Source organism: Musa acuminata, chromosome BXJ2-6 (genome assembly GCF_036884655.1).
Source record: "Musa acuminata AAA Group cultivar baxijiao chromosome BXJ2-6, Cavendish_Baxijiao_AAA, whole genome shotgun sequence".
Classification (NCBI taxonomy): Eukaryota; Viridiplantae; Streptophyta; class Magnoliopsida; order Zingiberales; family Musaceae; genus Musa; species Musa acuminata.
In genome coordinates, this window is record NC_088343.1 from 3,032,917 (window position 1) to 3,037,093 (window position 4,177).

At 40.0% G+C, this 4,177-nt stretch overlaps 1 pseudogene; it reads right to left on the bottom strand.

Moving 5' to 3' along the window:
- Positions 1–239: 239 nt before the first annotated feature.
- LOC135613521 (probable nucleoredoxin 1-1) lies at positions 240–3,237 on the bottom strand (annotated as a pseudogene).
- Between the last annotated feature and the right edge of the window lie 940 nt (positions 3,238–4,177).

Here is a 4,177-nt window from a genome sequence, read left to right on the forward strand (position 1 = left end):
GAAGATCGAAAATAATAGCTCAAAACAAAGATACATTTTTATTCTTTGGTCTTTGTGGCTCAAATATGTTTGTTGAATTGGTGTTGTTATTATGAAGCTTGATTGATCGTATGGAGCAAATAAGAAAAGATTTTCGTCAACAAAAAATGTTGACGATCATAATGCGGCTACTTTCATTGCATCGATCTAAAGCTCTTCCCATCAAAACACAAACACCATTGCATTACATATTCTTATTCTTATTCAGAATCCTCAGAATCTTCGAAATCTTCGGAATCTTCAGAATCTTCAGAATCTTCAGAATCTTCAGAATCTTCGAAATCGTTGTAAACCTCTCCATCACACTCAGATCCTTCATCATGTTCTTCCTCTTCCTTTTTCTCCTCCTTCAGTGCACATTTGGGGTGGAGACCGAAACCGCACGTGGAGCACAAGTAGCACCATCCACTTCCAATCTTGTGGCAGTCACGACACATATACAGGCCATGCAGGCAGCTCCACTCCAACTTCCCATGCTTGTGTTGCTCATGCTTCCTCTTCTCAGGCCATCCTTTTGCCATCTAGTCTATCTTCTGGTCCAACTCCTTGATCCTCTCTTCGCTGAACGGGTAGGCATCGGCTCCATGGGTCGCCAACGAATGCATGGCGTTCCTTGTGCTAGTTCGACCTGTAGGACCAATGGCAACCAGGGAGGGGTAGATGATATCGGCTTGGAAAGTACGTTTCAAAGATTTCTTCCTCTCATCACCGAATGGCAGCGACAACCAAGGCATGCCGGAGAAGAACTCCTCAAAGGAATCCTGATCCTTGTCCATCGTGATGTTGACCACCTCGAAAGCACTATCCATGTGCTTGATCTTGTGATATTCCTCGATCAGATGGGTAAGAAATCCACGACATGTACCGGACCTGCGAATCGAGAAGAAGAGGAGGATGGTCTTGCCAACAAGCTCCTTCACCGGAACCTGTGAAGCACAATGATGAGAGATTAAGCCATCGACAATTCCCATCTGTGGATTCACTATATGATCAATTCATTACCTTCAACCCTTCTTTCCCAATTACATAATCAAGGTCCCCAGCAACAAGAAGAGATTCCAGTGTTTGTGCCATCTCTACCTCCTTGATCCTCTCTTCACTGAACGGGTAGGCATCGGCTCCATACATCTTCAACGAAGTTGCGGCGTTCTTTTTGATCGTTTGACCTGTAGGACCAATGACAACCAGGGTGTTGACGTAATGAGCTTCTAAAGTGTTCTCCAAAGATCCTATTCTCTCATCATCCACCGGCACCGCCAACCAAGGCATGCGTAAGAAGAACTCAAAAGCACCCGAATCCATATAGCCCATAGGGACGAAGATCACCTCGAAAGCACTGTCCATGCGCTTGATCTTGTGATATGCCTCGATCAGCTTGGGAAGAAATTTCTGGCAATGAAACGAATCACTCATTGCAAAGAAGAAGAGGATGGTCTTGCCAACAAGCTCCTTCACTGGAACCTGTCAAACACAATGATGAGGGCTTAGCCATTGACAATACCAAGCTGTGGATTCACTATATGCTCAATTCATTACCTTCAAGCCTTTTTTCCCAATGACATAATCGAGGTCCCCAGCAACAAGAAGAGATTCCAGTGTTTGTGCGGCCTTTGCCTTCTCTGGCAATAAATCCAGTTGCTCCTTAGAGAACGGGAATGCTTCCCATGCTAAAACTCCATACTTGGAGATGAGCCTATCGTAATTTTTAAGCATAATCTTCCCATCGGCACCGATCACAAGCACGGTTGGTAATTGGAAGGGCCAGAGCTCAAAGTAGCGGACAAGCTTCTCACAGCCCTCGTCTTCGAAAGGAATCGCGAGCCATGGCATGCTTGCCAGGCCTTGTTCATAGGATGATTTATCATCATCTAATGGCACCAGCACAACTTCGAAGCTCTCCCCGGCTTCCTTAAGCTTCCTATAGATTTCAGCCAGCACCAGAGTCAACTTATTGGGACCGCCGTATTTATCAGGAATATTATACCAGAAGTAAAAAGCCACAATCTTTCCTTCGAGATCCGACACGGCAACCTGCTTCAATTTAGCGTAGATTAGATGGTGGTAGTAAGCTGGTGGATCAAGAATGTAGTTTAATTCTCTTCCTACAAGGAGATCATCGATTACCTTGGATCCATCATTGGAGATCAAGTAGTCCCGGGACAGCGAAACCAACAGACTTCGAAGACTCCGTTCCTTCTTAGCAGCCGCCTCCAACTCGTAGAACCTCTTAACAGTAAATGGATACCCGTTTACACCATATTTTGCCACAGCTCGGAGACCTTCTTCGTTAACGACCATGCCAATAGCGGCATCATAGATGATAAGCTGAGCGGGATAATACTCCTCGAAACTGCCGAAATGATCATGTAGCCTTTCGCGTGTGTCGGAGTCCGCAAATGGGACTGCCAACCATGGCATATCTGAGAAGTACCTATTGAAGGTCTCCTCGCATGAATCACATGACACGAAGACAATCTCGAAATCGCGGCCCTCCGAGGACAGCTGATTGTATACTTTGATCAGATCATCAGTGACGATTCTTTCGTAACAGTTGTCCGACAAGAAGAGACCAAACTTTTTCCCGTCAAGACTGCTGATGGCTACCTGAACAAATCACAGCTTGTCAGTGAGAATCTAAAGTTGCCATGCATTTTCCATACTTCAAATAGGGAAAGATTGGCATTTTAGCAATATGCAGTTCGCCTCATCTTATCCTCCTCCTTTTCCTTCCCTCCTACACCTCTCTCGATCTCTCATCCAAAACTCAACCCGTCAGGCTTTGATGTATCCTATTGCTTTATGTCCCTTACCACGGATCAAAAGATGCTCTCTTTGCTCTTGACGAAGACAAAGCATCCATTTGACATGGTGGAGATCTCAACGGCAAACAAATACTGTCCGACGAGCATGGAAGACTAGTTCTTGCTTCCAACAAAATCTACTAAATCGAGGCTAGCTTAGATTGATAGGCAAATTCGACAAGTTTCTAACTTTCTGTAGCAATAGATTGATAGGCAAGTCCCACAAGATCCTAACATGAAGCTCAACAATTATTAGTAATTGACGGAAGACTTTCGAGTACCTTCTCGCCATTGTTACGGATGAGAAAGTCCCTCTCCGTTCCGGAGAGCAGCGACACCACATTGTAATGCCACTTCTCCGCTGCCATTTCTTCTCTCTGTGGCTAAATCCTTCTCTTCTTCTGTCACACGCCAATTATCATAAATAAATCATCACTTGAAATCCATAATTACAGAGGCAAAATTTTCATTAAATTTAATATTCATGTACTTACAATAATATAATTTATGAACTAAAGTTACTTGGCCGTGCTAAAAAAAGTTTCCTTTATTCAAGTAGGTTGATCCGAAAATAAATATAAAATAATATATATTACATATTTATATTTTCATATGATATGATAATAAATCAAATATGCTTCAAACTCATATGTCAAATACAAATTTATGAACCATTATAAACAATAATAATTTTTATTTAATAAATAAAATTATATATCGATTATATATAATATATCTCGATCACATACATAATCGTCAACTAATATAAGCATACATCGAAAACCCGATGATATACGATAGATAACGGATGAAGAGATATTTATCTAGAGATGAGTATTATATTCTCTCAATAATGATGGAAAAAACTCATCTCGTACTCCTAACAACCGATATGTTTAAATGGAAATATATTTCTTCCTGAATGGTAAAAATATCCAATTATCATATTTAATAATTCATTAATCCTCGAAAAGGATTACCCTATATATTCTTAAGTTACCTAATTATTAACATAATTTGATTTGAAATGCAAAAACATGAATTTCATAAAATTTATTGATCAAATAAATAAGTATGCCAAACTAATTAAATCCACTTAAAGAATGATGGTAAAATATCATAATTTTTATTAAAATTATTAATTATACATGATTTTCTTTTTATTCATACAACTTTTAAGATAATTTTAATTCCAAAATTTTTTATATAATTCAAAATTTATAAACCTTAATATCATCATTTGACTAATATTATATATATAATAAATTGATAAAAGATAGAAGATATACCTTCTTCGAAATAAAGTTTCCTCTCAATCTTCCCACTGTCGGACTCCT